Source organism: Galleria mellonella, unplaced genomic scaffold, assembly GCF_026898425.1.
Source record: "Galleria mellonella isolate WM207_F2 unplaced genomic scaffold, CSIRO_AGI_GalMel_v1 utg329, whole genome shotgun sequence".
Lineage (NCBI taxonomy): Eukaryota > Metazoa > Arthropoda > Insecta > Lepidoptera > Pyralidae > Galleria > Galleria mellonella.
Window position 1 is genome coordinate 935,139 of NW_026442078.1, and position 13,142 is coordinate 948,280.

The 13,142-nt window shown below is 29.7% G+C and overlaps 1 protein-coding gene across 1 annotated transcript in view; it reads right to left on the reverse strand.

Annotated features, from left to right (window-relative positions):
• Positions 1-3,049, reverse strand: part of LOC113514211 (uncharacterized) — a 138,150-nt gene extending 135,101 nt beyond the window's left edge. Inside the window, exon 1 of the mRNA XM_031909356.2 lies at positions 2,844-3,049. The gene's annotated coding sequence lies outside the window, so the exon portion shown is untranslated. The remainder of the gene's footprint in view (positions 1-2,843) is intronic.
• Between the last annotated feature and the right edge of the window lie 10,093 nt (positions 3,050-13,142).

Here is a 13,142-nt window from a genome sequence, read left to right on the forward strand (position 1 = left end):
TTTAATTTTATCCTGTAGGTAATAAGTAAATTACACGCTACTCGAATCTTAATATACAATATTAATATGACATCACTATCCATAAAAGGTGACAAATACATAATATATTGATATTATAAAATAATATATAACAGAATAAAAATACTGTTAACTATCGATTTCTATTTTGCAACATATTTCAAATTTCGTAACTTGTAACCAAGGATTGTTTAAAAGAATTTACATCTAAAATTGTTGTAAAGCGGAATTGTTAATATTTGCATTAATTAATTGTATCCATTTATATAACGAGTGACAGATACTGCAAAATTATACTGTATGTAATAACTAAATAGTGTATAAATAGACTAGGATGGAATAAAAATCAATTCTATACAAATAAGACATGTCTACAATTTTTTGGGTATAAAATGTTTTTACAATATATAATAATATAATAGTATAAAATGTTTTATAAAAGACACAGTTTTGTTTTATTTCACAATTAAACCTATTTTAGTATTATATTTCAATTATTATAAAAAAGAAATATATTATAAATGACTATATTCCAACTCGCTGTTTTGGACTCGCTCTTTTTCACCATTTTCCACTTTTGTTTAATATAATAAACTATTTAAGAGCATTTTTAATCTAAATCTGTCTGATCGACCTGGATCTTAAGTTATATATCATATTATACGATTGTTTATTACCAAAACTCTACTATTTAAAGTTCTCCTTACACTACATGATGAGATACGGAACCCTAAAATACAGTCGTACACTTTATCATCATTACGCTATATTTCTATTAATGCCTTTCATATTATATTTAAGAGGCGCTAAAATTAATTAACATAGCTATTACTATTTATATTAACAATTAAGTTAATTGATTAACAGGAAATTGTGATATTAAATTTAATACGAGTATAAATAGATTATTGATACCCATAATTGTATTAGAGAAATATACATATTTTAAACAGAGACAAGAAAACCGGTACCTAGACTACATTTATGTTTCAATAAAATTGTATTTAAGATATATCTTTATCCATACTTAATATTACAAAGAGGAAAGACTTGATTATTTGTTTGTAATTGATGATTGATTTGGAGGAAACAATAAAGAATATCTATCTATCAAAAAAAAAAAACACAATTTTTTTTAAAAAATTTTACCTATAGAAAACTTCATTATCAGCTAGTAACATAAGTTTTATATTATTTTGGATAATTCTGTTTACTCGTGCAAAGCTGAGACGAATAGTCTTGAATATAATTTTGTACTTAATGACTATATCGTTATAAATAAAAAAATAAATAAATAATAAATAGTAAATATTTTCACCTTATGAAAGAAATCAGTGAAATCAGTTATCAAAAAACTTTACAGTTCAACATCATTCGGAATCCTATATGAAAAAAGTTAAGTTTCAAAAACTATGCAGTGGATTATGCTGCGTGTTGATAGCTTAGTTAATTATAACAAATTCAGATATTGCTCTCCAAAACTAAATTGTAAGTAGGTAATGAGGCATTCTGTCCATATAGATATGAAAACAAGCCGGAAAAATTGCTAATTGAAAGATAACAATTATGTTACTCGAATTCATGTTTCTGTTACAATTCCTAGTTTTATGCATAACACGGTACTCCGAATAGGTAATCACTTTCTACATTCAAAGTTCGCACCCAATCGTCTGGCACTTTCACGGAAACGTGCGTAAAATGATTCTCTTAATCGATTAACGTCCAAACGGTATCGTCCACGAATGTAGAGTAATTGATTCGAAATCATATTTTCATTAAAATAGCAAAGATAATCGTTTGTAATGTTATTACTCTAATTGACACGTCCGCCCGCTGGTTTGGTGGCCGATTAGTCAAAAGATGAGATTGCTTTTTTTGACAAGCCGTTACGTTTTCTCGAGTTTAATGCTTTGTCATAAAATCTGAGTGGGTGACTAGTTTTTTTTTTTTTTTTTTTTTTATTACCATTGTCGCGAAATGTTAGTGACAAAAAGAAATTTATAACTGTCGCTGAAAAAATAAACAATTAGTTTTACAACTAGATCTGTCAGCGGATTGAATTTAACTGAATTTTTGTTACGGCTACATTACTAATGCTAAAGTAAGGATAGAACTAACGTATTATTATGCAAGTTGATGCAAATTTAATAATTCTTTGCCTCGCATCTTTAGTAGTCATAAAACAAGCAAAATTACAGAGTTACTGCATTAGTAACTGTAATTGGTTCCTGTGGTGAATATTAAATAGCGAACATATTTTTGTTGTCATATGCTACACGTCGTAGTTATTTAGTAACTAATAATACTAAAAATAATACTACTTTTAAAAAAAATACTAAATAACGATGATGATACCGTCCTTATTTAGTATTTAGTTGTATTTTTTTAATGAATACGTATTTTGTAATTTAATCTCAAGATAATAATTTTATTTGTGAAGCTACACGTATGTTTGTACATACACTTAGATATTATATGGAATTGGAATTTGCATCTCTGAACTTTATGATATGACGACTCGTTAAAGCAAGAATGTAAGAACTATTTTATTATGAAGTTTATGAAAATTTTAAAACTTAAATTAGCTTATTTAATTACTCATTAATTTCAGGTAGTTAAATTTTTTGCATTTGATTTTAAAAATAAATATACTATGGAAAATGAATTAATTACTTTATTGAATTTTTTTATTTTCCTAATTTTATCCTTAAAATAATTTTAAATTTGTGGTTAATAATTATATCCTACAAAAGGATATCCAAAAATATTTTTTAAATTTAAATTATTATTTAATGTGTATTAAAATAATAAAAAAAAATACTCACCGTAATGAAAAACAAACTCGTAATCACTCCCGTAGAAAGTACGGAATTATCTATGGTCACAATATTCGAATTATAAATCACTATGCACTTTTTTCGCGCACCTGAGTTCACGTTGCGGTTATGCGGCGTGCGCGCGCGCCACTGCGTGCTCGATTCGCGAATGGCGCGCGGCGTGCAACGCATGCGTTTATACGCCCGTGTGCAGGGTGCGTGCACTTTCGCCGTTTATGACCGCGTCCGTAGGGAAGATGCGGTTTAGGGTTGAGCTTTACTATCAAGATGCTCAAATAATGGTACCTGTCTATAAAACGCGCTGTAAAACCTCGGAAGTGGCTACCGACGAGATTTATATATTATCATAATAAAGCTATATGTATGTTAATAAATTAACGGAGTTACAGAATTATACTAACAGTTTTATGATATCAATTATGATGTAACTCTACTGATATATGTATGTACTTGAATAATATGTACTTAGCATATGTAACGGTATACTATTTCATATGACGTCATTTTATACTGCTGAACATATATGAGTATTTTTTTTATATTAACAAAAAGTAGTATACCCTTGCGTAAAAGGAGCAAGGTTTAAATCCTACCCTAGAATCACGTTACAATTATTGAAAATTTTTACATTTTTATAATAGAAATATTATTCGCATGTTAAGATACCAATTCGCAATTATGGAGTAAATTGCTAAATGTAATGATAAATGGATGGATATTTGTTACTCTTTCACGCAAGAATTACTAAACGAATTTGTATGAAATTTGGTACACGGGTAGGTTATATCCTAATTTAGCATACAGGATGATATATATAGCTGATTCACAAGGGCAGGTAACGTCGCGGGATACAGCCAGTAATATATAAATATGATATATAAATTTCTTTTCTCCACCGAAAAATAACAAAATCTGTATGATATATGTATAAGAATGAGTATTATACAGCAATATTTATTTATTTATTTACACTTTATTGCACCAAGTAAAAAGAGTGATAACAAACAATATCTGTATATAGTAGGTACAATATCTTTATATTGGCTCAATAAGGAATATATTAATTATTGGTAATCTAACATATAATATCAAAAAGGCGTCTGAATGAATTAAATATAGATATTCGACTGGTATGGGCGATATAAAATCTCTTTTTCCACCATTAATGTCCGGAAAACTCCAATGTATAGATATCAAAGCAATACAATTCTCCCAGAGGGAGACTTTGTACAAAAGTCGATTGCTTGGGTACATCTGTCCCATTCGTGTTTCAACCGTGAAACAGTTGTGTTTGCATGGCTGTCATTCGGTTTGAAAGGTGGGATATGGCGTGAATTTACTGGGTACAGAGGAATAACACCTGAGTCCTCAGGAATGGCAACGCATGGGGGGTATCATGGGCGAAACAGTATACTCTGTTATGTCCATAGTACTGCTCATGTCTATAGGCGACGGTTACCACTTTACATCAGGTGGGCCGTCAGCTTGTTTGCCATTCTAAGTTGTATAAAAAAAATACAGACATTACCCATACTAGGTTTGTAATGAGAAAATGCGCAGTGTAAGATCGTCAAAGGCAGAATAGAAATTAACATATAAAGTAAAATGATTATCTAGATTATAGTAGAGAGGACAAGAAGTTCAAGAGACATTATTGTAAGCGTGTTGACATAGAAAGTGAAACGGGTACTTATAAATAATACAGACCGTTGTTAGTGAAACAACACCTTGATGCTGGATAACTAAGAAACCGGATGAACTAAAGATCTTTACTGCAACTAAGTGGTCATCCCTCGAGGGCTCGCCTATTCAAGTTGGCTGTATCAATACCTATAATATCGTTGGCTATTAGATATTATAATATATAGTTATTCATAACGGGTAAACCAAGCTGAAACACATACAATTCAGAAGCGCAGACGATTCAAAATCCTTACTAATATTATAAGTGTGAAAGTAAGTTTGTTTGTTGCGTCTTCGCTTCTTAATGGCTTAAACAGTTACCATGAAATTTGGTACATATATAATATATGGCATGGAAAAGGACATAGGCTACTTGTTATCGCGGTCAGTGAAAATATTTCGGCACACGGATGGCTTTCTTTTCTATTTTATAGGATTTACTAAAACAAAATATAAATAATGGTTACATGTTCATTTCTTAATAATTGAAATTACCGTTTTGGGAAACTCCTTGTCCCGAAGAAAATTCATAGTATTAAAATATGATTTATGTTTTTTTTTATTAAAAAAAAAAGCAACAGCTAGAGAATTTCATAATAAAAAAAAAACAATAAAGACAGTAAAGAAAAAAAATTAATGTTCTAAATTCAAATATTTTAATTTAATTCATTCTCTATTTTCTCCTCAATTATCAGTAAGTCTACTATGATTAAAGTCTATTTTTTGGAAGATGACGTATTTGTTCTCCAATTATTATTTTTTTCTATCCTATTCATCATAACTATCTTCTGTTGAACATAGGACTCCCCCTTGGGGAATTTTGCCAGCATTCATTATGTCTAATTATCGACATCAGGCTAGAGATCTCACGGATAGACTGGTTCATTTCTGGTTTATAACTCTGGTAATAGCTGGTTTGCTATTCTAAGTTGCATAAAAAAAATTAATTCGACCATACGACAGTCTGCCGATGTCGAAAATTCCCATTCTTACTTAAAAACGAAATTATCTACCCAGACGAATTACACGACACTACTACAAATAGGTATTTACCTTATATCACTAACTTCTGCTCGCAATTTTTCTATATGTAGGAATGATTTTGCAAGTATGTTACCACTTCTAGATGGCGTAATACGATAAAGCATAAACCAAAATTTAAGTTTGACCTTCAAGTACACAACTGTGAAAACAGCATTACATTTAGCACAGTTGTTTTTGCGTAATATAGTATAGAAATACATTAACTTTTTTTAACACAACAGGCAGTGAAAATTTAAAATATTTTTATTTGAATTCTATTGCTCTTTTTAAGATCCTTAAGATTTAAATTGAAAGTATTGCGACATAAATTCTCTTACTCGTATTCAGTAAAAGATGAATCTTCGTTTTTATCTCAATTAAAACGAGCGACGTCCAAACTATTTGCAAATTAAATTTCCTGATTGAAATTTATTATAAACTTGTTGCTCATTGCAATGGTACAGAGAATCAAATAAATTGACGTTATATAGGCTACGAAAGCTGTATAAGGTATTTGCTTTGCTATCTGCCGCCTTTTTAGTATATCGCTAAATAATTGCAATCCTTATCCAATTTAAAAGAATACCAGAAATACTATTAGTAAATTGAAATTCACTTTCTTGGGAACATTTTTGTTTATAGACTTTATTACTTTTTTTATAACTAGTACATATTTCAAATACCAAAGGCCCGTAAGTTATTTATTTTACTAATAAATCTAATACTAAATATAATCTATGGCTATGCTTAAATTACCAGAAAAACTTGATCTCCGATCTGTATTGAACTGCATAAAACGGAGAGCTCAAATAATTAAAATGTAACCTTAAATTTGTATAAGTAATAACATACCTATTAGCTGCACAATAAAATTAATTAAAATCGGCTTAATTTCGTAGATGCGTCCATAAATAGTCGGATGACTATTAGAAAGATATAAAAAATATATATATGTATATTTTAATTATATTTAGATCTCTAAATTTATAGTACTAATGATAGATAGAACGTGTACTGCATTGCTTTAAAGCAGACCTTTCTTTGAATTTACAATCTTGTAAGTAATGATCACCTTTAGAACTAATAATATGTATAAAATTCCCTTTTCACGTAAAATATTCAAGATATTGCAATCGTGTTACTTGAACAAATAGTAAATAACATTTATAGGTGCTTTATTTATTTAAACAGACTATTTTATCTAGTACTTGAGTTAAGGGAAAACGGAATATGTACGAGTTTAAATGCTTGTTACTTGGTTTTGAACAAAGAAATAAATAAACATGGTCCAGATAGTAATCCCACATGGGGTATTGGTTAATTTATAACATTATTTAATAAATAATTATTTATGTATGACTTCCAATGATCGTTCTTCTTCTTTCTTCAGTTTTGCATCCCTCAGGTTGACGGATTGACCTTCAGGAGGTCAGACATTCTGGGAATCATCCTAGTAAATTTTTAGAAAGTTTTGACACGAAAATCCAAGTGATATGATTTCATCCACAAGTAATCATCGCTCACCGGTAACCCGCAAGCGAGGTTTCTATTTCATTCACATATCCTAAGAAGTAACCTATAATGTAAAAAGATGTGATGTGGCAAATAAAAAAAGACAATATAACTAAAGGTATTTCTTCCAGTTATTTTAACAGATAATTAGAAATATTGTCGATTATCACCGTTATTAGTAAACGCAAAATTTGATAAAGTGACACGTTCGCAATTCGCCAAAAATGTTGGACTGCAATGTGACTCAACTTGAGCCTAATGCCTTCTCTCGAATTTAATTAAGTTTCTTGAAAGTTTTATAGTAAGCGCCTTTTCTCGATTGACTTGAAATAAAGATATTTAATTGGATACTGTATTTAATTTATTTGATATTTTTATGTAATTGAATTTTTCTTTTGATAACAAACTAAATTAAACTGAGCGACTTTCGAACCCACCATATATATACAGTGAGTGTAAAAAGTATTCGTACACCTAGGGTTATAATAAAAAAAATACGAATTTGATAGACTTTCCTCTATTTATTTAATTTAAATCAATACTGTTAAATAGTTTAACATTCCCGCACTTTGTTTATGATAATTATTGTTTTTAAAAAAAAAAATTATACAACATAAAAATATTTTTATGTTAACTAAGCAAATAATGACAAACAAAAAGTATTCGTACATTCATGCTTTTTTAAATAAAATTCTGTATAAATCATTTATTCAATCGAATTTTTCATATGCCTACAATGCCAAGGTCATTTTTAATACGTAGGTATAGATATTAGACGTTTTAGTTGCACTCGTGACAAGTATAGACGTGTTTAGTTACAAAAATGGGTCGTAAAGCAAAAGAAACGAGTGAAGAGGAGAGAAAAATAATTATTAATTTGCATAATCAATGCAAATCATTATGTGAAATTGCAAAATTTGTCAATAGACCACGTTCAACCGTACAGACTGTAATTGATCGGTTTTCTATTACTAAAACACTAAAAAACAAACCCAGAGGTGGGGCGTCCATCAAAAATCACGCCTCGATTGGATCGGAAAATTTTAAATTGTGTAAAAAAAAATCCAAAAATTAGTGCCCCTCGAGTGTTACAAGAAATTAATAATATCAATGATTGCCATATTTCTGTCAGTACCGTTCGGAACGTATTACGTAGTAACGATTATCATGGAAGAACTGCGCGTAAAAAGTATTGGGTAAATGTTATTAATAGAAAAAAAGATTAGAATTCGCAAAAAAAATATATTAATGAAAAAATCATTTTTGGCAAACTGTTATTTACTCAGATGAATCGAAATATAATATTTTCAAATCGGATGGGCATCATATGGTATGGAGAAAACCTAATATGGAATATAAGAAAGAAAATTTATGTCCAACGGTAAAACACGGTGGTGGGTCAGTATTTGTATGGGGTTGCATGAGTGTTTTTGGGGTGGGAAAACTTGCATTTATTGATGGAATTAGGGATCACAAAGCGTATATTAATATTTTAAAAGAGAATCGTCTCTCTAGTGCAGCTCAAATGGGTTTTAACAATAATTGGATATTTTTACAAGATAATGACCCTAAACATAAAGCATGGAGTACTAAAGCATGGATCCTGTTTAACGCTTTAAAATACCTAGAGATTCCTCCTCAATCACCTGATATTAATATTATAGAGCATGTGTGGGATTATCTCGATAATAAAATTCGAAATCGACCAATTTCGAGTAAAGAAACACTAAAAATTGCGCTTCGCGAAGAATGGGCATTAATACCGTCTTCTTATATTTTCAAACTAGTTGATTCGATGCCGCAGAGACTCCAAGCTATCATCAATGCTAACGGTGGTCCAACAAAGTATTAATATTTTTTTAATATTCATTTACTTACAAATTTTATAAGTGTACGAATACTTTTTGTTTGTCATTATTTGCTTAGTTAACGTAAAAATATTTTTATGTTGTATAATTTTTTTTATTAAAAAACAAAAATTATCATAAACAAAGTGCGGGAATGTTAAAATATGTAATAGTATTGATTTAAATTAGATAAATAAAAGAAAGTCTATCAAATTCGTATTTTTTTTATTACAACCTTAGGTGTACGAATACTTTCTACACTCACTGTATATAATAAGTATTTCACGTGTTATGTTCACCACAATAGCAACAGTCCACAAATATCTCTTACACATTCTTGATGAAAATAATATGGTAACCTTGAATACGTTATCGGTATACGTTGGCAGAGCACCAGTGAGTGATAATAAGTAAGAATGAAAACAGGTCAGTTAGCCCATCATAAGGAACTCGCAAGGAATTAACAATGATAGTTTTCAGGAGGACCGCGTGGAGATCGGTCTGACATGAGAACATATCAGAACTATCCAATTAGGGATACAGTCACGAGCATTATCGTTTTTGCCATCATTGCCGTGAACTATCCACTGTCGAATATCGGCCTTCCCTATACTGCCATAAGGAACGGTCCCAAGCCACCTGCATCCACTGGCATCTAACAATGTATTTGAGATCGTCACTTCATTTAGTGGAACTGCCTGTAGTGTGTCGCCACACAAGATATTTTCTTCTGCAACGTTTGTTGGATCTTCAAGCTATATGACCGGCCCATTACCACTTCAGTTTGCTTATCCTTCGGGCTATGTCGGTCACTTTAGTTCTTCCATATTTAGCTTAGCGGATATCCTCCTTTCGGATTTCGTCACGCGAAGAAACTCTGAACATGAAGCCTCTATGAAAATATGGAGCCCACTCCATAGTTCACTAAGCAACATGAAACTTTTCTATATGAGCAACCATGGTTCTACCATGTATCGGTTCCATAGTCAACACTGACAACATACACTAGTTAAAGACCAAAGACCTTCGTCTTCAAACATTGAGGTATTTTGGATGTGTAGAATTTTGCCATGAATTGAGATTAAAGCATCTAATTTGAATATTTAATGATTCCTTGGGTATTTATAATCAGTTTACGACGACAAAGATATATGTAAACAGAACAAACAAAAAATACTTAAAAAGCAATATTCCCACGGAAAATATCGTTCAACATAATTTTATGGTCACATACCCGATCGTTTTACGAGGACTATCCAGTGACTAGACTACTTCCTTTACCTAGGACCAACAACTGAGCCGATGCTCACAGGAAAACGCTAATCTAGGATTTATTCTCGCGTACCTACATGTACTTAACTTACCGATTAATGAGCGATATGAAATTATACGAGTTCACACGCTACTATAATGTAGTGAAACAATTTATTTATCGCTACAGCGGAATACTTTGAAGTGATAAACTTTCGACTTCAAAAAAGAGGTAATTTTTAATGTAACAGGATTATTTGTAGCACAGATAATATAATACTAGTACTAGTAGGGTCAATTCAAAACTTCAATTTTATATGTCTCAAATTATGAATAATATTTTATGAGCGATATGAAATTGCACGAGTTGATACACTGCTATTATAATATATAGTCACATTTAATGACATCAATGAAAGCTAGTTTATTTACTTCCAGTGAGTCAATGTTTGAAATGATAATCTTTCGACTTCAATACAAAAGGAGATTCTTAATTCAATAGTGTTACTTGTAGCACAGATAATATAATACCAATACTAGTAGGTATGGTTGCTCTAGATAGCTCAACTCAAATTTTGTATATCTTAAGTTATGAATAATATTTTATGGGCGTCGTGAAATTATACAAGTTCACACACTACTATAATGTATTCAAACAATTTACAACAATTTATAAATGAATATTCAAATAATCACTAAAACGGACGGAATACTTTGAAGTGATAAACTTTCAAGACAAAGAATGTCCTTAATGCAACAGGTGTTTTAGATAGTTAACTCTAAGTTTGATGTCTTATGTTATGAATAATATTCTATATCGGTAATTTATTATTTGTCCGAAATAATTATTCAACTTCTTAGAATTCCTTATAATTATTGTACGAAAGAATGCTTATGATAGAATTTGTCTGTCTTTGTATCCAAGTATTAAATCTTAGCAATTACTAATGCTGCTAAAGATTTGAAATTTACAATATTTTTTGTTAATTTCATAAATAATAAATAGTTATTAAATTTAATTACTAATAACTAATTCTAATTAATTAAATTAAAAAAATAAGTTAAAATCATCTTTATATTCGCTAGCAAAATATTTAAATAATTATGTAATAATTTCATTTATAATAGGAGTGAGTCAACGATATAGAAAATATTTATCGTTGGAGCAGAATTTTAAAAATAAAAACTATTTGAAGAATAAAAACTATTTATTAATAATTAAATTTAAGATATAAAAATAAATTCTTCAATCTATTTATTGCCATTTATAGCTCTCTAACATAATTATATAGTGCAAATTACGCCTAATAGAGTCATCAATTCAGAGTGACAGTTTGAAATGTTATTTAGAGCAAATGAACAAATTTTGAAAAACAAAAAAGACTCCCCAAAGAGAACTTAACTACTCTCATTCATTTCACTTTCTCATTTCTTATATAAGTATTTAATAACTTTTCTTAAAACAAGGCTATAAACTGTCATATTATCATAAACGATTTAAGCATTATTTGAATCACTTACAAGAATATTTTATGGTCTCGTAATGACTTCTTTATCGGTAAAGTGTATTTCATAAATAAGGCTCCATGTTGATTCAGTAAGTAATCCAGTTTTTGCTCACATTCCCTTATTATTAAGTATATTTATGATTAATTCTTAGATCAACTTCGTCCGCGACGAGGGTGCGTTGACTGGGTTTTAATTTATTATGTTTAAATACTTGAACTTGAATGAAATTCCATACACAAATTGATTATATTCTAACTCATAACTTAATACATAGGATTCTATTTACAGGGTATAAAGGACAGGTTGGCAAAAGCCGAAACAGTGGATTCAGACTATTATTTTTACCAGAAAACCAGTGGAAATTCTTTCCGAAATTTTTCATTTTATCCTGTTTTGTATTTCATTTAATAACATGTAATCTATGATATTACGTCATTATATAAAGAAATAATAAAATTATATAGTGAAATACTATGAAATACCAAAAAAAGTAATATAAAATATGTACGTATTAAAATCCTACAGCGACGAGTGGATTCAGCTGTGTAAGATCATCATTACAAGAGGACGAAAACTACCTACGAAGAAGCACTATTGACCGGGCAATATCTACGTATCACACGTCGTGTGCATCGTAAAATTTCAAATACATTGCGCGGCGTCAAAACTAAGAATCGTTAATTATATGACTGTGATGCTTTTCCGATGAGAAAATAATCTGCCATCTGATTCAGATCATTCATCTGAATCAGCTGTTTTCGTTTTGGGTAATCTGTTCCTTACACCCTGTATATTAACTTACGTAAGTAAAATCGCGAGATACTACTAGTGTTCAATATGCTACCCACTCTAGATACACTACAATAAATTACGCGTGTACCGAAACAATAATGAAATATGAATTTACAAGATGGACTTTCTTCGCTGCATGTGGTCGCTTGAAAGTAAAGTAAGTTTACACAAAAATAATCTTAAGTAGGTACTTGTTTTAAATTACGAACTTCTTGTATGCAAACGATTTGACTAGTGGTGGGCGATACATATGAAATATAGTTACAATATATAGATTTATAGATCTTTATATATATTTATGGATATTGAGACAACACTAAATAACTTTAATTGAGTAACATTTTATTTATGTATATTATGTGTTAGGAATTTTATATATATATATATATATATATATATATATATATATATATATATATATATATATATATATATATATATATATATATATATATATATATATATATATCGGAACTGTATATTTTATTCAAATATACATTTTCTATATATTGAAAACCAATATCGATACATGATTCGATATTCGAATATAACCCATGCCTAAATTTGACCGCACTGGTACGGCGAATGTTTCGAGTTTTGCCGACGAGAGGTTGTAATGACAAAAAATTCATGCGACATGCTTTTTAATATTGTAACTCAACGTATGTAA